At 42.5% G+C, this 24,584-nt stretch overlaps 1 protein-coding gene across 1 annotated transcript in view; it reads left to right on the top strand.

Annotated features, from left to right (window-relative positions):
• Positions 1 to 24,584, top strand: part of LOC139368222 (la-related protein 1-like) — a 92,654-nt gene that overhangs the window by 1,587 nt on the left and 66,483 nt on the right.

Raw genomic sequence — 24,584 nt, 5'->3', positions numbered from 1 at the left:
CCATTTTGTTGATCCCTGCCTACAGACAGAAACTAAAACAAGAGGCTCCCACGCTGAGGTCTGTCCAACGCTGGTCCGACCAAGCTGACTCCACACTCCAAGACTGCTTCCATCACGTGGACTGGGAGATGTTTCGTATTGCGTCAGATAACAACATTGACGAATACGCTGATTCGGTGTGCGAGTTCATTAGAACGTGCGTTGAAGATGTCGTTCCCATAGCAACGATTAAAACATTCCCTAACCAGAAACCGTGGATTGATGGCAGCATTCGTGTGAAACTGAAAGCGCGAACCACTGCTTTTAATCAGGGCAAGGTGTCTGGTAACATGACCGAATACAAACAGTGCAGCTATTCCCTCCGCAAGGCTATCAAACAAGCTAAGCGCCAGTACAGAGACAAAGTAGAATCTCAATTCAACGGCTCAGACACAAGAGGCATGTGGCAGGGTCTACAGTCAATCACGGACTACAGGAAGAAACCCAGCCCAGTCACGGACCAGGATGTCTTGCTCCCAGGCAGACTAAATAACTTTTTTGCCCGCTTTGAGGACAATACAGTGCCACTGACACGGCCTGCAACGAAAACATGCGGTCTCTCCTTCACTGCAGCCGAGGTGAGTAAGACATTTAAACGTGTTAACCCTCGCAAGGCTGCAGGCCCAGATGGCATCCCCAGCCGCGCCCTCAGAGCATGCGCAGACCAGCTGGCCGGTGTGTTTACGGACATATTCAATCAATCCCTATACCAGTCTGCTGTTCCCACATGCTTCAAGAGGGCCACCATTGTTCCTGTTCCCAAGAAAGCTAAGGTAACTGAGCTAAATGACTACCGCCCCGTAGCACTCACATCCGTCATCATGAAGTGCTTTGAGAGACTAGTCAAGGACCATATCACCTCCACCCTACCTGACACCCTAGACCCACTCCAATTTGCTTACCGCCCAAATAGGTCCACAGACGATGCAATCTCAACCACACTGCACACTGCCCTAACCCATCTGGACAAGAGGAATACCTATGTGAGAATGCTGTTCATCGACTACAGCTCGGCATTCAACACCATAGTACCCTCCAAGCTCGTCATCAAGCTCGAGACCCTGGGTCTCGACCCCGCCCTGTGCAACTGGGTACTGGACTTCCTGACGGGCCGCCCCCAGGTGGTGAGGGTAGGCAACAACATCTCCTCCCCGCTGATCCTCAACACTGGGGCCCCACAAGGTTGCGTTCTGAGCCCTCTCCTGTACTCCCTGTTCACCCACGACTGCGTGGCCACGCACGCCTCCAACTCAATCATCAAGTTTGCGGACGACACAACAGTGGTAGGCTTGATTACCAACAACGATGAGACGGCCTACAGGGAGGAGGTGAGGGCCCTCGGAGTGTGGTGTCAGGAAAACAACCTCACACTCAACGTCAACAAAACTAAGGAGATGATTGTGGACTTCAGGAAACAGCAGAGGGAACACCCCCCTATCCACATCGATGGAACAGTAGTGGAGAGGGTAGCAAGTTTTAAGTTCCTCGGCATACACATCACAGACAAACTGAATTGGTCCACTCACACAGACAGCATCGTGAAGAAGGCGCAGCAGCGCCTCTTCAACCTCAGGAGGCTGAAGAAATTCGGCTTGTCACCAAAAGCACTCACAAACTTCTACAGATGCACAATCGAGAGCATCCTGGCGGGCTGTATCACCGCCTGGTATGGCAACTGCACCGCCCTCAACCGTAAGGCTCTCCAGAGGGTAGTGAGGTCTGCACAACGCATCACCGGGGGCAAACTACCTGCCCTCCAGGACACCTACACCACCCGATGTCACAGGAAGGCCATAAAGATCATCAAGGACATCAACCACCCGAGCCACTGCCTGTTCACCCCGCTATCATCCAGAAGGCGAGGTCAGTACAGGTGCATCAAAGCTGGGACCGAGAGACTGAAAAACAGCTTCTATCTCAAGGCCATCAGACTGTTAAACAGCCACCACTAACACTGAGTGGCTGCTGCCAACACACTGACACTGACTCAACTCCAGCCACTTTAATAATGGGAATTGATGGGAAATGATGTAAATATATCACTAGCCACTTTAAACAATGCTACCTTATATAAATGTTACTTACCCTACATTATTCATCTCATACGCATACGTATATACTGTACTCTATATCATCGACGGTATCCTTATGTAATACATGTATCACTAGCCACTTTATACTATACTATGCCACTTTGTTTACATACTCATCTCATTTGTACATACTGTACCCGATACCATCTACTGTATCTTGCCTATGCTGCTCTGTACCATCACTCATTCATATATCCTTATGTACATATTCTTTATCCCCTTACACTGTGTATAAGACAGTAGTTTTGGAATTGTTAGTTAGATTACTTGTTATTACTGCATTGTCGGAACTAGAAGCACAAGCATTTCGCTACACTCGCATTAACATCTGCTAACCATGTGTATGTGACAAATAAAATTTGATTTGATTTGATTTGACATCATGGTTTGTATTCTTCCAAAACTAGTACTGCCTGAGTTTAGGGTGCATTCACCTGAACCACTTGAAGGCCAAGCATGATCTGTTGCTGTCAGATCTATGATAGTAGGGAGTTCCTCACAGGATAATGCTGCATTGCAATCTCCCATCTAGTGTACCTCTAGATAGTTAACTAAATATAGAGTAAGGCCTCAAACTAGTTCTGTAATAGAGTGGATTGTAAGCTTTTTCCACGATATCATTTGAGTTCACGTTCAAAACATCGTACTCTGTAGTCTCTGACTGAGGACACCTGTTCTACAAATGCAATCAGATAAATGAAGCAGATGGCTAGAATAGTTTGACAGTGTCAGGCCTCACTAGGGTACTTTACAGGCTGAGCCCAGCGAGGTTTCACGTTATGATATTTAAAAACCATAACGTTATCATTACACTACTGACATCGCCTGTGCAAATGATCATTTCCCATGTCTTTATTTTTGTGCCAGCTGCGGATGGAGTGATTTGGGTTGACCGTTGCTTTCCCATTACAGTTGCGTGGCTGGCTATCATGGCTGTGTAGACAATGTTAGCAACAACACGATGTCTGAACTGAATCGGCAAGGCACATTAATACCGTAGCATTGTCATAGGTGGCACTGCGCTTTAACTTTCACGATTCAACGCTATGTAACTTACGGTAGCTACTATTTTTTGTTGGCCGATAATTGTGAAGCGCTGTTTGCAGTGACATGCTGCCAGTGGACGTCTGAAGCTCCTGTTTTAATTTGAGAAAGATTAGCCTACCACGCTGGAAGTGAGTGCTGATAACTAATGACAACGCTGGCAACTGGGCCTAGCTAACGCTAGTTGGCTGATCTTCAGGCTCTAGCTAACGCTAGTTGGCTGATCTTCAGGCTCTAGCTAACGCTAGTTGGCTGATCTTCAGGCTCTAGCTAACGCTAGTTGGCTGATCTTCAGGCTCTAGCTAACGCTAGTTGGCTGAGCTTCAGGCTCTAGCTAACGCTAGTTGGCTGAGCTTCAGGCTCTAGCTAACGCTAGTTGGCTGAGCTTCAGGCTCTAGCTAACGCTAGTTGGCTGAGCTTCAGGCTCTAGCTAACGCTAGTTGGCTGAGCTTCAGGCTCTAGCTAACGCTAGTTGGCTGAGCTTCAGGCTCTAGCTAACGCTAGTTGGCTGAGCTTCGGGCAGCTGACGGAACCAACTCATGTTATTTAATGCTACACTTATGTCGGATAGTTTGACAGTTATGCAGTGTTGGACAATACTTGCGCAGGTTTATCTAACGGGATGAAAACGTGTTCATCCACCAAATGGCCAGGAACAATACTTTTATTTAAAATGTATGTTTAGGGCGCATTTCTAACAATTTCATCGACATTTGTTTATGATTCAGCTATCGGGGGCAGATAGCTGGCTCTTGAATTGTATTGATTAGAGGTCGAGATTATGATTTTTCAACGCGATACCATTATTGGAGGACCAAAAAGATACCGATTAATCGGCAGATGTTTTTGTTGTTGTAATAATGACAATTACAACAATACTGAATTAACACTTATTTTAACTTAATATAAAACATCAAAATCAATGTAGCCTCAAATAAATAATGAAACATGTTCAATTTGGTTTAAATAATGCAAAAACAAAGTGTTGGAGAAGAAAGTAATATGTACCATGTAAAATGTGTGCCATGTAAAAAAAGCTAACGTTTAAGTTCCTTGCTCAGAACATGAGGACATATGAAAGTTGGTGGTTCCTTTTAACATGAGACTTCAATATTCCAAGGTAAGAGGTTTTAGGTTGTAGTATTTATGACTATTTCTCTCTCTACCATTTGTATTTCATATACCTTTGACTATTGGATGTTCTTATAGGAACTACAGTATTGCCAGTGTAACAGTATAGCTTCCGTCCCCCTCCTTGCCCCTACCTGGGCTCGAATCAGGAACACATCGACAACAGCCACACTCGAGCTTCAATGCCATACAACACTACTTCCGTGGCCTCCAACTGCTCTTAAATGCTAGTAAAACCAAATGCATGCTTTTCAACCGTTTGCACGCCCGACTAGCATCACCACCCTGGATGGTTCCGACCTAGAATATGTGGACATCTATAAGTACCTAGGTGTCTGGCTAGACTGTAAACTCTCCTTCCAGACTCATATCAAACATCTCCAATCCAAAATCAAATCTAGAGTCAACTTTCTATTTCGCAACAAAGCCTCCTTCACTCACGTCGCCAAACTTACCCTAGTAAAACTGACTATCCTACCGATCCTCGACTTCTACAAGTCTATGCTAGGTAAAGCTCCGCCTTATCTCAGCTCACTGGTCACGATGGCAACACCCACCCATAACACGCGCTCCAGCAGGTGTATCTCACTGATCATCCCTAAAGCCAAAACCTAATTTGGCCGCCTTTCCTTCCAGTTCTCTGCTGCCTGCAACTGGAACGAATTGCAAAAATCTCTGAAGTTGGAGACTTTTAGCTCCCTCACCAACTTTAAACATCTGCTATCTGAGCAGCTAACCGGTCGCTGTAGCTGTACATAGTCCATCGGTATATAGCCCACCCAATTTACCTACCTCATCCCCATACTGTTTTTATTTATTTACTTTTCTGCTCTTTTGCACAGCAGTATCTCTACCTGCACATGTTCATCTGATCATTTATCACTCCAGTGTTAATCTGCTAAATTGTAATGATTCACTCCTATGGCCCATTTATTGCATACCTCATGCCTTTTGCACACAATGTATATAGATTATTTTTTTTCTACTGTGTCATTGACTTGTCTACTGTGTTATTGACTTGTTTACTCCATGTGTAACTGTTGTCTGTTCACACTGCTATGCTTTATCTTGGCCAGGTTGCAGTTGCAAATGAGAACTTGTTCTCAACTAGCCTACCTGGTTAAAAAGATGAAATAAAATAAAACTAACCTCGAAGCATCGTTACCCATCTCTCTACAAAAGCCACGGCCCTTGCAGCGCAAGGGGAATAACTACTCCAAATCTAAAAGCGAGTGATGTTTGAAACAGTATTAGCGCACACCCAGCTAACTAGCTAGCCATTTCACATTGGTTACACCAGCCATTAGGCTGATAGGCTTGAAGTCATAAACAGCGCTGTGCTTGCGAAGAGCTGCTGGCAAAACGCACAAAAGTGCTGTTTGAATGAATGATTACGGGCCTGCTGCTGCTCAGTCAGATTGCTCTATCAAATCAGACTGAATTATAACATAACACAATTTACCTTGGCTTCAACTGCATTTGCATAACAGGCAGGCTACTCGTGGAGTGCAATGGTTAGAGCGTTGGACCAGTTAACTGTGCGGTTGCAAGATTGGAACCCCTGATCTGACAAGGTGAAAATCTGTCGTTCTGCCCCTGAACAAGGCAGTTAACCCACAGTTCCTAGGCAGTCATTGAAAATAAGAATGTGTTCTTAACTGACTTGCCTAGTTAAATAAAAGGTATAAAAAATAATAATAATCGGAAATCGGCCCCAAAAATACCGATTTCCGATTGTTATGAAAACTTGATATCGACCCTAATTAATCGGCCATTCCGATTAATCGGTCGACCTGGAGTATTGATTCATCATACAGCCGCCACATGATCAAAAGCTAGCTTGATGTTAGCCAGTAAGTTAGCTCATTTGCTATGCTAGCTACCTATCAGCTTGGATGTAGACAACCCAATTAGAACGTATTAGGCGCCAGGTACACAACAAACTATCATATCCTTCTGATATAGAATAAATGAGACCCTAGTTTATTACACTGACCAAAAATACAAACGTAACAAGTAAAGCGTTGATCCCATGTTTAATAAGCAGAATTAAAATATCCCAGAAATGTTCCATACACACAAATATTATTTCTCTCAAATGTTGTGCACAAATGTAATCAGCTTCTTGATATGCCACAAGTCAGGTGGGTGGATTATCTTTAAAGGAGGAATACTCACTAACAGAATGTAAACAGCATGATCGTTACACAGGTGCACTTTGTGCTGGGGACAATAAAAGGCCACTCTAAAATGTGCCGTTCTGTCACACAACACTATGCCACAGATGTCTTGAGATTTCAGGGAGCGTGCAATTGGCATGCTGACTGCAGGATTATCCACCAGAGCTGTTGCCGGAGAATTTAATGTTAATTTCTCTTCCATAAGCCGCCTCCAACGTCATTTTACGGAATTTCGCAGTACGTCCAACTGGCCTCACAACCGCAGACCACGTATAACCACGCCAGCCCAGGACCTCCAAATCCAGATTTTTCACCTGCGGAATCTTCTGATACCAGTCACCCGGACAGCTGATGAAACTGGGTTTGCACAATCAAAGAATTTCTGCACAAATGGTGGTCATGCCAGATACCGTTTTCTGATCCACGCCTTTTACATTTTTTAATTTTTTTTTTAAAGATGTGACCAACAGATGCATATCTGTGTTCCCAGTCATGTGAAATCCATAGATTAGGGCCTAATTAATTAATTAATTTAAATTGACTGATTTCCGTATATATCAAATTTGATTTTACATGCATCGAATGCAACAGGTGAAATGCTTACTGGCAAGCTCTTAAAAAACAATGCAGTTCAAGAAAGAGTTAAGAGAATATTTACTAAATAAACTAAAGTAAAAATAGTAAAATAAAAAGTAACACAATAAAAATGACGAGGCTATATACATGGGGTACCAAGTCAATGTGCTGGGGTACAGGTTAGTCAAGTTACTTTGTACATGTACAGTTTAAGTTGGAAGTTTACATACACTTATATTGGAGTCATTAAAGCTCATTTTTCAACCACTCCACACATTTCTTGTTAATAAATTATAGTTTTGGCAAGTCGGTTAGGATATCTACTTTGTGCATGACACAAGTCATTTTTCCAACAATTGTTTACAGACAGATTATTTCACTTATAATTCACTGTATCTCAATTCCAGTGGGTCAGAAGTTTACAAAAAATAAGTCGACTGTGCCTTTAAAAAGTTTGGAAAATTCCAGAAAATGATAGGCTAATTGACATAATTTGAGTCAATTGGAGGTGTACCTGTGGATGTATTTTAAGGCCTACCTTCAAACTCAGTGCCTCTTTGCTTGACATCATGGGGAAATCAAAAGACAAAGATCGTACTTTTTGGAGAAAAGTCCTCTGGTCTGATGAAATAAAAATAGAACTGTTTGGCCATAATGACCATTGTTATGTTGGGAGGAAAAAGGGGGAGGCTTGCAAGCCAAAGAACACCATCCCAACTGTCAAGCACTGGGGTGGCAGCATCATGTTGTGGGGTGCTTTTCTGCAGGAGGGACTGGTGCACTTCACAAAATAATGCCATCATGGGGAGGGAAAAAATTACGTGGATATATTGGAACATCTCAAGACATCAGTCAGGAATTTAAAGCATGGTCGCAAATGCGTCTTCCAAATGGACAATGACCAAGCATACTTTCAAAGTTGTGTCAAAATGGATTAAGGACAACAAAGTCAAGGTAATGGAGTGGCCATCACAAAGCCCTGACCTCAATTCTATAGAAAATGTGTGGGCAAAACTCAAAATGCCTGTCCGAGCAAGGAGGCCTACAAACCAGACTGTTACAACAGCTCTGTCAGGAGGAATGGGCCGAAATTCACCAAACTTATTGTGGGAAGCTTGTGGAAGGCTACCCAAAACGTTTGACCCAAGTTAAAAAATGTAAAGGCAATGCTACACTCAATTAGTATTTGGTATGTAAACTTCTGACCCACTGGGAATGTGATGAAAAAATGAAAGCTGAAATAAATTATTCTCTCTACTCTACATTCTCTATTATTAGAATGTAAAATTCTGACATTTTACATTCTTAAAATAAAGTGGTGATCCTAACTGACCTAAAACTGCATTTTTACTAGTATTGAATGTCAGGAATTGTGAAACTGAGTTTAAATGTATTTGGCTAAGGTGTATGTAAACTTCTGACTTCAACTGTAGGTAGGGGTAAAGTGACTGCATCGATAAAAAACAGCGAGTAGCAGCAGTGTAAAAACAAATGGTGGGGGTCAATGTAAATAGTCTGTTGGCCATTTGATTAATTGTTCAGCAGTCTTCTGGCTTAGGGGTAGAAGCTGTTAAGGATCCCTTTGGTTCTAGACTTGGCTTTCTGGTACCGCTTGCCGTGCGGTAGCAGAGAGAACAGTCTATGACTGGGGTGACTGGAGTCTTTGACAATTTTTTTTTATATGAACTGTAACACAGTAAAATCTTTGAAATTGTTACATGTTGTGTTTATATTTTTGTTCAGTGTAGTTGGTTACCTTGCTAGCAAGTTTAGTGTTATCTGTGTCACTATGTGTTTGACACAGATTGTGAGGAGACCAGTGTAAAATCTGAATCTGCAGTTCACAAACTATTCATTCTTTTTGAACAAGTATTTTAATTATTTTTATTTTTTTGTACGGACTCCAGTCAGTTTTTCTAAGTGACTCGTTAATTTAAGCCGGTCATTTGATCTGCTAATGCTGACCTCAAATGAGTCCTACAGTAGGATTAATACATGCTCCTCACACTCAGCTGCTCCAGAAACGTCCTCTGACCAACTTTCTGTATCCACGCAGGAACATCATGAAAAGAGAGAAGAGAACAAATACCTGTTTTAGAACTGATAATTGATAGCATGGTGCACAACATTGTACTTATCACCCTCACAGCAGTCAAACAAGGCCTTCCGCCAGGAGTTGTTTACAATCTAGTCTGGTTGCGGCCATAACTAGACCTTGTCTCAAATGTATCAAGAAATTATCTGATTTATATGCCGAGCAAACAACAAATGTCCATTGTTTGAAGCACCCTTTTTACAAGTCTGTCACATATGACAGCTCAGACCAGTATGATGTAGCACTGTGATAGTCGCTCTCACTACACTGGGAGTTAATAGGAAGATTATTTTTAAATCGCAAAAATGTCTATCATACATGTCAGATTTCAATACTGGCTAGGGCTGAGCGGTGTACCGTTTTTTTGGTACAAACAACACTGTATTTAAAGTGCCCACTATTATATTCTAACTATAGAATTAGAATAGACATATTTCCATGATTCCAACAGTTAAACCAAGTGTGTTGCTCTAAATTGCAAGTCAAATTGCAACATTTGGTTAAAAATAAGGCCCAGATTGCTTGCCAATATCGTGTAGCAGTGTAGAAATGATCTCATATGCAGAAATACAAAATTATTACTTTTTTTGGTTTAAAAAAAACGTGATAGTATTTTATGTTTTTAAAAAAACAAAAGTTCTAAATTTGCTTTAGGAGTAGTGTGTGACCCTAGGGTGGCAACACATACATTCTAAGTGAATGCAATGGGTCTTTCTCCATTCTGATTGTTTTATATTGTTCAATTTTTCAAATACCTTGATATATTATTTTGGACATATCGCCCAGCCCTAATACTGGCCATTGTCATAACGCGGGAGGATGTCTTCTCTCGAATGAGCCATTGATCATATTTTTGTGATATTCCTACCTTGAGAAATATGTAATTTGTCTATAATCCAGGGTGCATTGCATGGTGCCATTGCCAGAGATGTTATAAAAAGGAATCCAATGAATGAAGGAATACCGCCCCACCCAGCAGACTGTCGACCAAACATGTACAGGTTGTCATGTCGCGTCACGCGGTTGCTAAACTAATCGTTTTGCAATCCCTTCTTAACCTCTCTGATCTACCCATCCCGGATCCGGTATCGTGAATACAGACTCAAGCTCATTACCATTACGCAACGTTAACTATTCATGAAAATCACAAATGAAATGAAATAAATATGCTAGCTCTCAAGCTTAGCCTTTTGTTAACAACACTGTCATCTCAGATTTTCAAAATATGCTTCTCAACCATAGGAAAACAATCATTTGTGTAACAGTAGCTAGCTAGCGTAGCATTTAGCGTTAGCATTATCGTTAGCATTTGGCATGCAACACTTTCACAAAAACCAGAAAAGCTTTCAAATAAAATCATTTACCTTTGAAGAACTTCAGATGTTTTCAATGGGGAGACTCTGTTAGATAGCAAATGTTCAGTTTTTCCTGAAAGATTATTTGTTTAGGAGAAATCGCTCCGTTTGGTGCGTCACGTTTGGCTACCAAAAAAATTCCGAAAATCCAGTCATCAATTACGCCAAACTTTTTTCCAAATTAACTCCATAATATCGACTGAAACATGGCAAACGTTGTTTAGAACCAATCCTCAAGGTGTTTTTCACATATCTCTTCGATGATATATCCTTCGTGGAAGTGTGCGTTTCGTTCTGAATCCCAGGACAAAATGACCGCAACTGGAGATTACGCACGAATTTAGATAAAGGCCACCGGGCGGACCCCTGGAAAATGTAGTCTCTTATGGCCAATCTTCCAATGATATGCCTACAAATACCTCACAATGCTGCAGACATCTTGAAGAAACCACAGAAAGCACATAGTCGTTCCTGCTGCATTCACAGCCATATAAGGAGACATTTGAAAACAGAGCTTCAGAGATTCTGCTCATTTCCTGTTAGACGTTTCATCTTGGTTTCACCTGTAGAATGAGTTCTGTGGCACTCACAGATAAAATCTTTGCAGTTTTGGAAACGTTAGACTGTGTTCTTTCCAAATCTGTCAATTCTATGCATAGTCGAGCATCTTTTCGTGACAAAATATTGCGCTTAAAACGGGCACGTTTTTTTTATCCAATAATGAAATAGCGCCCCTATAGGCTTAACAGGTTAAAGTCTATGTATATGTCGAGAAACGTGCCTATTTTCCTCAAGTACGTAATGTCACGATTCCAAAGCGATATGATACTAGATAGCAAATTCGTTATCCCAGAAAATAGTTGTAATGCTGTACCCCTTGTTGATGCAATTCGTGCTAATGTTGGGACGAGCGCTCAAGTTTTATTACAAATTCAAAATAGACTGAAGTAGGGAAATATGTGTAACCACGACCTGATGATTTGGAATAATTGCGTCCCGTCTATTTTCAGTTTAGGCTACTTTGCTGGTGTCACTAGTTACTACAGCCACAATATCAAAATGATGAAAACAACAAATGTACTTTTGGGTTAATTTAGGATTAGACATAAGGTTAGCAGTATGGTTAGGGGTAACGGTTAGGTTTAAAATCTGATTTGAACAAGATACATGTTAGTAATAAGAAGGGTTTATAACTTTGTCTGTGGTAACTAGTGAAGACCCCTACTTTACGAACTGCTAGTGCCATTTTGAATTGGTTAGCCTAGCCTAGGCCAGTGGTTTCCAAACTTTTTATAGTCCGTACTCCTTCAAACATTCAACCTCCAGCTGCGTACCAGGGTCAGCGCACTCTCAAATGTTGTTTTTTGCCATCACTTTGTGGGAAGTGACAAAGAGCTCTTATAGGACCAGAGCATAAATAATACAAAATAATTTTTCCCTTTATTTAGCAATCTTACATATAAAACCTTATTTGTTCATCAAAAATTGTGAATAACTCACCACAGGTTAATGAGAATGGTGCGCTTGAAAGGATGCACATAACTCTGCAATGTTTGGTTGTATTGGAGAGAGCCTGTCTTAAATCATTTTCCACACACAGTCTGTGCCTGTATTTAGTTTTCATGCTAGTGAGGACCAAGAATCAACTCTCACATAGGTATGTGGTTGCAAAGGGCATCAGTGTCTTAACAGCGTGATTTGCCAGGGCAAGAAACTAAGGGCAGCCCAATCCAGAAATTCAATTCAAATTCAATTCAATCCAATTTCTGTCATGTTCAGTTATCGGTAAGTGGACAGGAGGCAGGGTATGAAGGGATAACGAATCCAGTTTGTCAGTTTCGGGAAATACCTGCATAATTGCGCACCTAGCTCGCTCACGTGCTTCGCTATATCACATTTGACATTGTTCGTAAGCTTGAGTTAATTTGCACACAAAAAAATCATACAATATGGAAAGACCTGTGTGTTGTCCTTGTTAATGCAGACAGAAAAGAGCTCCAACTTCTTAATCACAGCCTCACTGTTGTACAGCATTGAATATAGTTGTGGATTCAGATCATTCAGGCAAGAAAAAACATCACCCAGATAGGCCAGTCGTGTGAGAAGCTTGTTTCTCAATTTAAAAAAAAACATTTCAATACTTTGCCCCTTGATAACCAGCACACTTCTGTATGTTGTAAAAGCGTTTCGTGGTCGTTGCCCAAATCATTGCATAGTGCAGAAAATAAACAAGAGTTCAGGGGCCTTGCTTTAACATAAAGCAAGGCCCCTCTTACACAAAACGTCTTTCAAGCTGTCAGGCATTCTCTTGGTGGATACTGCAGTGTACCCAAGTGGCGTCGGGAGCAACAGCTTGCACGCGCGTTACCACTCCACTATGTCTCCCAGTCATGGCTTTTGCGCCATCAGAACAGATACCAACACATCTTGACCACCAAAGTCCATTTGATGTCACAAAGCTGTCCAGTAGTTAAAAAATATAATCTCAAGTTGTCCTGGTTTGCGGAAGAGGATGTTTTCCTTAATTGACCCCCCATAAATATAACGGACATATACCAGGAACTGTGCCAGGCCCGCCACATCTGTTGACCCATCCAGCTGTAACACACAGAATTCACTGGCTTGTATGCCAAGCAGTAATTGTTTCAAAACATCTCCTGCCGTGTCACTGATGCGTCGTGAAACAGTGTTGTTTGATGAAGACATTCTGTATAGCTTTTTTGGCCTTTTCCCACAGCGTTGTCCCAGCCATATCTGCGTCAGCAGGAACAATTAAGTCTTTGACAATAGTATGGGGCTTGCCTGTCCTAGCCACTTGGTAGCTCACCAGACGCTTCTAGCCTCTCCTTATTAATGGTATCTGTTGCGTTTATACATGTCTCGCTACTTGAAAGTCGAGTGGCTTATTTTTCACATTGTCATGTTTCTAAATGTCTGCACAAGAGTGAAGATTTCCCACGAGATAGTAACGGTTAATGTGATTGGATGTTAATTATTTGACTAGGCTACCTGTGGATGGTTTAATTTTATTTTGGGCAGTGAAACAAGGCTACTCAGATTGCATGGCGGTGTGCTCGATTCACTAATTGCCCTTGACAATCAATCCACTAATTTGAAGGGGTGTCCACTTTTGTATATAGTGTTTATGAGACAATTAGGATTTGTTATCTGTAATAGTTATGATAAATTAGGCATTGTTGTGCACTGTTGGCATATAGATAAACGTGCACTTATTTTTCCAGTGTGTGCCTGTTTTTATTAGAGTACTGAAAAACAATCAGACGAGGCCTCGAACAATGACAGAATGTCATGCCCATGCTCTGTAGGCTGCAATAAAGTTACAACTGTGATCCTCTTCTTTTGGCCTTTTATTTTTGCCATGAAGTGTTTGCCTAATGCTGTAACAGCTGTTGGTTTTAAAACCAGCAGCACAGCTTTGAAGGGGTTCTTCTCAATGATGGGGAAGAAATTAGCTGGGTCTAGGTTTGTGGTGGAATAGGCTATTCTTTCACTTCAATTTAAATGTTTCTCCCAAAGCATAATGGTCTGGTCTGCTTGACCAGACGGTGGTGTGCACTATGCAGCTCCAATCATTAGTTTAAAAAGCTACTTTTTGGTTCACTGAGGTACTTGCTTACTATAGCAAAAAGCAAAACTCTGGGTAGTGAAGTCCTCCCTTCCTCTCTCTCAGCTGTTTATGTCAGCCCGTCTACCCAGGTCTCTCAGCTCTAGACTTTTGATCTTTAAAGGGATGCTTTTCCATAGAGTTGCAGCCAGTCCACATGGTCACGCAGTGCCTCTATTACATTATTTTGGGAGAACCCTGCACTAGTGTACCTGTAGACTTCCAGCCATTGCGCTAATGCTAGTTAGCATTGGCTCGTGAAACTACCTAACTTACTTCATACTGCACGCAGAGATATAAACATGGTATCCACGAGTTCCAGAATCTTGCAATATCCCTTTAAAGAGTTGCATCTGTTTTTGGCTCATCGACATGGACACATCCCAGTGAAAGCACACTGTGCTTCAGATGGGAATGCTGGCCTATGCCTAGGGTGTGTGTTGCTGTCGCCTCAGGCAGAGGCACAGTGGCCTTTTTCCTGCTCAGCCAGCACTCCAGTGTTTGAGCCTGTTACTCAGCTGGTGGTGATGTCACCCTACTGATCATGTGACGCTAGTGAGTGTCTTCGAGATGTGCGCGCGAGAGGGAGGGAGTGTGTATGGCTGCGGGTGTCTTTTCCTCCATGTTTGGTTCTCACTGACCTCCGTCGTCATGGTGTTGCAGCAGCTCTTCTCCTTAGATCTAATCTAGGACACTACTGTGTGTTGAAGTGCCTTAGATGCAGACCGCTACAGACTGCTTTCTATTTCAGTTGATTCATTATCTTCCCCTGAGCCCAGTTCTTGTGCAGATTCTGTCAGAATAAGTGCTGATAGACTAAACATTTCTTTGGCGTCTTTCATGTCTGATGGTTGGTGTGGCAGTTTAAGCTAATTTCCTGAAATTCTACACATTTTGCCATGGTTTATGCTGTGTTCTTATGCTATGAGTGACTCAAACATAACAATCGGTGCAATGAAAAAATACCTCAATCTATAATATTTTGAATGTCAGCCTTTATTTAGGTGATTGTTAGTTCTCAAAGATGATCTTATTTAAGAATACACTCCGTGGCCAGTTTATTGGGCCAGTTCATGAAAATGGGTTCGCTCCTACAGACAGTGAGTCACGTGGCTGTGGCTTGCTATATAAAGCAGTCAGGCAGACAGGCATTGAGGCATTCAGTTAGTGTTCATTTGAACATGAGAATGGGCAAAACGAGTGACCTAAGTGACTTTGTTCTAACCTCTCAAACGGCCAGCCTCCTGGGCTTTTCACACACGACAGTGTCTTTTGGGTTAACTGAGATTAGTGCGACAAACAAAACATGCAGTCTAATGGGTGAAAACGGCTCGATGTGAGAGTTTTAAAGTAGAATGGCAAGAATTGTGCAAGCTAACTGGTGGTTCACAAACGGTCAAATAACGGTGCAGAACGGTATCTTGGAATGTACAACTTCTCGGTCCTTGTCACAGATTATTGCAGCAGACGACCACATTGGTTTCCACTCCTATCAGCTAAAAATGAGAAAGTGACTCCAGTGGGCACGTGATCACCAACAATGGACAATTGAAGAGTGGAAAAACATTGCCTGGACCGATACATCTCGGTTCCTATTGCGTCATGCTGATGGCAGAGTCAGGATTTGGCGTAAGCAGCATGAGTCCATGGCCCCATCCTGCCTGGTGTCAACGGTACAGGCTGGTGATGTAGGGAATGTTTTCCTGGCACACATTAGGTCCCTTGATACCAATTGAGAAATGTTTGAACACCACCTTGTAGAATTCACGCCCCCAGAGAATTCAGGCCGTTAAGGCAAAGGTGGGTCCGATCGGGTATTGTACGAAAATGTATGTATGTATATACTCACCACTGTAAATCGCTCTGGATGAGGGCGTCTGCAAATTCACTCAAATGCTAATGTAAAATGTACCTAAAAAAACTAGCCACTTAGTGTATATAGGTCCATTTATCGCCATTATCTTGTTTATATGGTTTTAGTCTTAGTTTACACAAACGTTTTACCATTACAAATATTTTGGTTAATTTTTGGGTTGTTTGGACTTAGTATAGTTTTCTATGCAGAAAAGACCCTGTTGACGATTCCTCATAGGTGGAGGCTGGGCCATAGCAGGTTGCTTCTGGGCTGAACACAAGCTGGAATGGTGGCACAGAACACTTCTTGCTATCATACGTTTGAGCATGTTCCTCTACTTCCCTTGAGGCCGTAACCACACAGTCAGATTTTGTTTAGGGGTTCTAGCCAGAAAAAATGGGTGAAACCCTATTGTATTTGTTGGCTATTATTGAGTTCCTCTGTCAATTTTGTTTAAAAATGCACATTTTCATGAGATGGTAAGGCCCAGGAGGGTGCAACTTTGCAAGATGGTAAAAGGCCATGGGCCACACCCTCTCGTGCGATCTCATGCCAATTGGCCACATGGTGGTGCTAAAACAAGCAACTGAGAAAGCAAACTGTGACCTAGTCCCCTGAAATTCAGTACATACAGTGCCTTCAGAAAGTATTCACACCCCTTAACTTTTTCCACATTCTGTTGTTACAGCCTGCATTTATAAACTGAGATTTTTTTGTCACTGGCCGACACACGAGTGGCGCAGCGGTCTAAGGCACTGCAACTCAGTGCAAGAGGTGTCGCCACAGTCCCTGGTTTGAATCCAGGCTTTATCGCATCCGGCTGTGATTGGGGATACCACAGGGTGGTGCGCAATTGGCCCAGCGTCATCCGGGTTTGGCTGGGGTAGGCTGTAACTAAGAATTTGTTCTTAACTGAGTTGCCAAGTTAAATAAAGGTTACACACCACACTGATCAAAAAGTTATTTTGTTGGCATTTACGCATGTCCCCATTACCAGTAAAACATCATCAAAACCTATTTATTTCACTTACTTGCTGTGCTGTTTCGTTGTTCAGTTGTTTCATTCTCAACCAGGATTTATATGGAACGCTGTTTGAGTCTTTGCGTATCAAAAAAGATACAATTGAACACTATTTAACGTGTCAAATAAGCTTGATGACCAATCAGGACCTGAATATGACTGCACGTCACAATATTTTAATGCGTTCATACATTTAACGTTTTTTTACGTGTTTACACTCACTCGTATTTCATGTCACAACGATTAAGCGATACCTATGCTATGATTCTGGTAAAGTTGTCTCGCACTCCTACAGTGCTGGTCATAAAAAAAGGTAGCTAACTCATGGATGCAAACAATGTTCTTCCCCCAAAACACAGTAAAACGACAATCTGTTTCAGTGGCTATAGTTAGCTAGCTAACTATATAGCTAGGTGTCATCTAAAATAACTCTCATTTATAAGACCGTTCTTATTTGATTAATTGTCGGACCCATCTATGTGAAGCTAGCCACAATAAGGATTAGCCACAATAGTGGACTTTGCCTTCAAAATAAAAGTATGGCATAATTCTACTATTTGTATTCATTTGCATCATTGTAAATTACACTTTTGTTTTGAAGGCTAACTGCAAAGTCCACTATTGAACCCAATGTCCTTATTGTGGCTAGCCAAATGAAGCTAGCTGGCTGCTTATATCGTTAGCTTTGGGCAACAGTAGCTGGCTAGCATTTATTTTCATGAACTGAAGTTCAATTTCAAAAGGCGAACAACAAGTGGAAACCTAGCTTAAACTTACTCACACGGATTCCTAAATCATTGCTAAGAATAATTAAAATGACTGCAGTTTTAACTGGTCATTGTTTCCTCCTTGTATCGGCGCTAGCTAGGTACCAAGCTAAAGCTAACTACCCCAGAATTTGCGGTTGAACAAATCATACTTTATTACCAACGCAGTATTGTGAACACATCATTCGTGGCCTTTTTCTGCAGACTTTTTTTGTACAGCTTTGACAGTGCTACTGTATCTTTTTTGACACGCAAAGACCCAAACGGCGTTCCATAATATGCCGTGAAGCTAATAGCAGTGACGCTATTACTGTGTAACTTCGGTAGGGCAACATCTGAAAAATAGCACACTTGGTAATGTGTTACGGTGCTCGACCGGTCGGCGAAAGCCAACATCACCCACGACAGAGAACGGTTGATTGTCAAGGGCAATGAATTCCATTATCTTGGCGTTTAATGGATTTCGCCTTTGAGTTGTCTCTCTGAAATTGTCTTACTCTTTCAAATGACTGCTCTACTTGTTGACTGCTCGATCCACACAGCAGACATTGTGGGCTAGGTTAGGAATGCTGTGTTGCATGTTCAGCGCAAAATTTTATGTGCCGTCATTATGTCATGTAACTTCGTTTATATAGGTATGCGCGTCAGCTTTGACATCGGTTTTGCACATTGGGCGTTAAACTAGACATCCGATATGTTCACTGACTATATCGTGCATCCCTAGTCTCCATATTATGTCTAATATATTAGCACATTATTTTTAAACTTCTTCAAGCTCTGGCAAGTTGGTGGTTGATCATTGCTAGACCATTTTAAACCATTTTCTTGCCATTTTTAGATTTTCAAGCCGATAATTCAATCTATAACTAGGCCACCCGGGAACATTCAATGTCGTCTTGGTAAGCAACTTGTGTATATTTGGCTGTGTGTTTTAGGTTATTGTCCTGATGAAAGGTGGATTCATCTGCCAGTGTCTGTTGGAAAGCAGACAACCAGGTCTTCCTCTAGGATATTTCCTGTTCTTAGCTCTATTCCGTTCCTCTTTATTCTAAAAAAGCATACCCATAACATGATGCTGCCACCACCATACTTTAAAATATGAAGTGGTACTCAGTGAAGTGTTGTGTTGGATTTGCATTCAGGACATAAAGTAAATATCTTAGTTGGAGCTATTTTCTGTGTATTTTACCCCCCTTTTCTCCCCAATTTTGTGGTTTCCAATTACGCTCTTGTCTCATTGCTGTAACTCCCCAATGGGCTTGGGAGAGGTGACGGTTGAGTCATGCATCCTCCGAAACATGATCCGCCATACAGCGCTCCTTAACATCCGCCCGCTTAACCCAGAAGCCAGCCGCACCAATGTGTTGGAGGAAACACCGGTCATTGTATACATCAATGATGTTGCTCTTGCTGCTGGTGATTCTCTGGTACACCTCTATTCAGATAACAACATCATTCTGTATACTTCTGGCCCCTTTTTGGACACTGTGTTAACTAACCTCCAGACGAGCTTCAATGCCATACAACTCTCCTTCCGTGGCCTCCAACTGCTCTTAAACGCATGGAAAACTAAATGCATGCTATTTAACCGATCACTGCCCGCACCTGCTCGCCCTTCTAGCATCACTACTCTGGACGGCTCTGACTTACAATACTTGGACAACTACAAATACCTAGGTGTCTGGTTAGACTGTAAACTCTCCTTCCAGACTCGCATTAAACATCTCCAATCATCCTATGGGAGTCATGGTCGGTTGTGACAGCCTGGGATTGAACCCGGGTCTATAGTGACGCCTCAAGCACTGCGATGCAATGCCTTAGACCGCTGGCCACTCGGGAGGCCCCAGCCTTTGATGTTCTTGATTGTAAATTGTTATTGAATAAACTCACTTGCTGTATCTTTACATGACCTGCCATCACATGTTTGGAGTTATTTATCCAATAAAACCCAATGTTCTTCAATGGAAGCTTCTCTAACGTATACAGTGCTTTCGGAAAGTATTCAGACCTCTTCCCTTTTTGCACTTTTTGATACTTTACAGCCTTAATCTAAAATAGATAAAATAAAATAAATATTCCTCCAGAAATCTAAGCACAATGCCCCATAATGACATAGCGAAAACGGCTTTTTACACATTTTTGCAAAAAGTACCTTATTTACATAAGTATTCAGACCCTTGTTTATGAGACTCGAAATTGAGCTCGGGTGTATCCTGTTTCCATTGATTACCTTTGAAATGTTTCTACAACTTGACTGGACATGATTACAACTAAGCCATGAGGTCGAGGGAATTGTCCGTAGAGCTCCGAGACAGATCTAGGGAAGGGAACCAAAAAAACTCTGCAGCATTGAAGGTTCCCAAGAACTCAGTGTCCTCCATTCTTAAATGGATGAAGTTTGGAACCACCAATACTCTTCCTAAACCTGGACTCCCAGCCAAACTGAGCAATCGGGGGAGAAGGGCTTTGGTCAGGGAGGTGACCAGGAACACAGTGGTCACTGACGGATCTCCCGAGTTCTTCTGTGGAGGTGGGGGAACCTTCCAGAAGGACAACCATCTCTGATGAACTCCATCAATCAGGCCTTTATGGTGGAGTGGCCAGACAAAAGCCACTCCTCAGTACAAGGCACACGACAGCCCGCTTGGAGTTTGCCAAAAGGCACCTAAACGACTCTCAGACCATGAGAAACAAGATTCTCTGGTCTGATGAAGCCAAGATTGAACTGCTAGGTCTGAATGCTAAGATCTGGAGGAAACCAGGCACCATCCTTACGGTGAAGCATGGTGGTGGCAGCATCATGCTGTGGGGATGTGCCCATGTGCATACGTAGTTTACCACGAAACACAATTCCAGAGTTTGGTCCATGTTTAGAAGAAAACAGTTAATTGAGGGATCTTGTACAAGTTCAAGCTTTTCAATCCCTCTGACAGTATGGGTAACTGCATTACAGCAGGATCATTTTTACTGTCCTTCCCACAACCTCAGGCTGCGTCATTGCTCATGCCCTGGCTGTTTCCATTTTTATTTTGTGGTTTTAGCATTATCTTTCTGAAGGTCATACTGGAAAACACCTTGAGTTCACAATCAGCATTGCTGATAAAATTCCCCCACTCCTTAACCTATTTTTATCTTGGAAAGTTAATGTATAATCTGTTTATAGACCTGAGTACATACACATAGACTGCCTTGTTGCGGCAAGAAGGCTCTTGCCTGAAATCTGTAGCCTAGTTCAGCCATTATCAATCTTTTTTTGTGCCAGGGACCAGCAAGGCATAGCCGCCTTGTTCTCGGGACCGCGTTGGTAAAACAAATAAACAATCGCTTTTTTTCGTTATAAAACAAACTTCATTGATTTTGACTTTACTCTAAAAATAATGAACGATGTATTTACTTGGCTACTTCCATTGTTTGTCTGTGCTGTCTTCTTGGGCAGTGTCTGTCTCTCTGGGCTGTCTGTAAATGACCAAAACAATAGAAATACGTGATCCATGTCTACATCACCCGTGTCGACCCGTGTTGAGAATATGGGGAACATATTGAAAATGCCTCTATCCACTCGGTCTCTCCAGACACCCGGCTTTTTCTTGAAAGCGGCAATTTTACCGTTTGCTTGGAAAATGTCACTTGCTCAGCCCTGCATGGATAGGTTGAGCAGCAGTCTCGTCGTTACAGATCCAGAAACAACGGCCCCATCCTAATCCATGTCTTGTTATGTACTCGTTCAGAACACAGAACATTTCCCTTGCAGTTGTATTCTGAGGCAAATCTCTGCACCAAATAAATTATTCATATGAAGAGAATATATACAAAACGCGGGCATGTCAGTTGTCTCATCTAATTGGATTGTAAACCAATTTGATGCGAAGGCTCTGTCTAAAACCTATGATTCAATATCATCGGCTATATCCTTGTTTCTATACGTGACGGTATCATTGTAAAGTTGGATTATGCAGATTTTTGTAGCAGCAGATAGGCCTAAAACCTCTTGGCTATGACCAGTTTATCAGCTATAGTGAAAGAAGCCTTGCACTTGGAGAGTAAAGCATTTATGTTTGATTGGTTCTCTTTTTTTTCTAGAAAAAAGTGTAGTTTAGCATTTTTGATGGCTTCATAGCATCATTGCCGAGGCAAATCTGACATACCACACAGACCGGTTTTGGCGGGCAGCTGTCATTTGAAACAAATCCAGGGAGAGCAAAGGCTAGCGTATGTGTGTTTGGTGTAGCTATACTTCATAAGTCTTTATACACTGCTCAAAAAAATAAAGGGAACACTAAAATAACACATCCTAGATCTGAATGAATTAAATATTCTTATTAAATACTTTTTTCTTTACATAGTTGAATGTGCTGATGACAAAATCACACATTATCAATGGAAATCAAATTTATCAACCCATGGATGTCTGGATTTGGAGTCACACTCAAAATGAAAGTGAAAAACCACACTACAGGCTGATCCAACTTTGATGTAATGTCCTTAAAACAAGTCAAAATGAGTCTCAGTAGTGTGTGTGGCCTCCACGTGCCTGTATGACCTCCCTACAATGCCTGGGCATGTTCCTGATGAGGTGCCGGATGGTCTCCTGAGGGATCTCCTCCCAGACCTGGACTAAAGCATCCGCCAACTCCTAGACAGTCTGGTACAACGTGGCGTTGGTGGATGGAGCGAGACATGATGTCCCAGATGTGCTCAATTGGATTCCGGTCTAGGGAACGGGCGGGCCAGTCCATAGCATCAATGCCTTCCTCTTGCAGGGACTGCTGACACACTCCAGCCACATGAGGTCTAACATTGTCTTGCATTAGGAGGAACCCAGGGCCAACCGCACGAGCATATGGTCTCACAAGGGGTCTGAGGATCTCATCTCGGCACCTAATGGCAGTCAGGCTACCTCTGGTGAGCACATGGAGGGCTGTGCGGCCCCCCCAAAGAAATGCCACCCCACACCATGACTGACCCACCGCCAAACCGGTCATGCTGGAGGATGTTGCAGGCAGCAGAACGTTCTCCACGGCGTCTCCAGACTCTGTCACGTCTGTCACATGCGCTCAGTGTGAACCTGCTTTCATCTGTGAAGAGCACAGGGCGCCAGTGGCGAATTTGCCAATCTTGGTGTTCTCTGGCAAATGCCAAACGTCCTGCACGGTGTTGGGCTGTAAGCACAACCCCCACCTGTGGACGTCGGGCCCTCATACCACCCTCATGGAGTCTGTTTCTGACCGTTTGAGCAGACACATGCACATTTGTGGCCTGCTGGAGGTCATTTTGCAGGGCTCTGGCAGTGCTCCTTGCACAAAGGCGGAGGTAGCGGTCCTGCTGCTGGGTTGTTGCCCGCCTACGGCCTCCTCCACGTCTCCTGATGTACTGGCCTGTCTCCTGGTAGCGCCTCCATGCTCTGGACACTACGCTGACAGACACAGCAAACCTTCTTGCCACAGCTCGCATTGATGTGCCATCCTGGATGAGCTGCACTACCTGAGCCACTTGTGTGGGTTGTAGACTCCGTCTCATGCTACCACTAGAGTGAAAGCACCGCCAGCATTCAAAGTGACCAAAACATCAGCCAGGAAGCATAGGAACTGAGAAGTGGTCTGGTCACCACCTGCAGAACCACTCCTTTATTGGGGGTGTCTTGCTAATTGCCTATAATTGCCACCTGTTGTCTATCCATTTGCACAACCGCATGTGAACATTGTCAATCAGTGTTGCTTCCTAAGTGGACAGTTTGATTTCACAGAAGTGTGATTGACTTGGAGTTACATTGTGTTGTTTAAGTGTTCCCTTTTATTTTTTTGAGCAGTGTAGTTAGGCTGTCTTGCTGGCACAAGTTCTTGCAATAGGAAATTATTGGTGTCATCAGCTGTGGATGTAGCTTTTGGCACCTTACCCCGCCTAATAGAGTTGAGGAAAATACGTTGTCAGCACATGTCAATGAACATAGAACTATCCCATCCCCCAAATGCCAATACGTTCCTAAAGAAAAATATGTATTCTGATGGACAACGGCAGTGGACCATTGCTTTGACAGCCAATAGCTTTGACTGTAGAACACCTGGGGTATTTCTCACCAAAATCATGTGGAAGTTGTTTCCAATATTACTGGAGCTATGTTTTTTTCTTTCTTTTCGCAGTGGGTTGGTTGCCATGTCGCGGGCCATTTCTAAACTACTCACAAGCCACTATTTTTTTGTTTTGATAACAAACAACATTACTAGTTAGCAACCTGAACTTGACCACTGAATGGGCTATGCTCAAATTTCGATTGCTCAGGAAAAACTGAAAATGCGCTCAGCAAAAAGATGCTTCAAAGGTACACTGCGTATGAAAGAGTGGGGTGTGTATACTTGTGTGTGAGAGAGAGGATGTGCGTTAGAGTAAGAACTTTTCTCAATGCAGTAATCAATATCATAGTCAATAGTGTGAGGGAGAGTGTATAGGCCTATATGTGTGTGAAGTTATCTGAACAGAACCAAATGTTTAGTGTATTCATACGTTTGGACAAGTTTTAAAACTCTTGTTCTTTGTCCATATAAACAGTTATTTTTTTCATATAGTCACACTCATTTAGAATGCCTGAAGCTTTAACAGTACTTAAAGGTGTGTGTGTGTGTGAGAGAGAGAGACTGAGTGTGCGCGAGCTGTGCGCAAGTGTTAAACTTCAAAAACGTTTGGTAAGAGGGAGTAGGCCTACTTAAGCATTGGGAGCATTAATAGCTGTAGTTATGTTAGTGACTTTTGTGGTGTTTATGATGAAAATTTGATTAAACCATTCTGATGTAGATGATTGTGTCTTTCGG

The sequence above is a fragment of the Oncorhynchus clarkii genome, chromosome 2, assembly GCF_045791955.1.
Source record: "Oncorhynchus clarkii lewisi isolate Uvic-CL-2024 chromosome 2, UVic_Ocla_1.0, whole genome shotgun sequence".
Lineage (NCBI taxonomy): Eukaryota > Metazoa > Chordata > Actinopteri > Salmoniformes > Salmonidae > Oncorhynchus > Oncorhynchus clarkii.
This window is presented reverse-complemented; position numbering and strand designations above follow the sequence as displayed.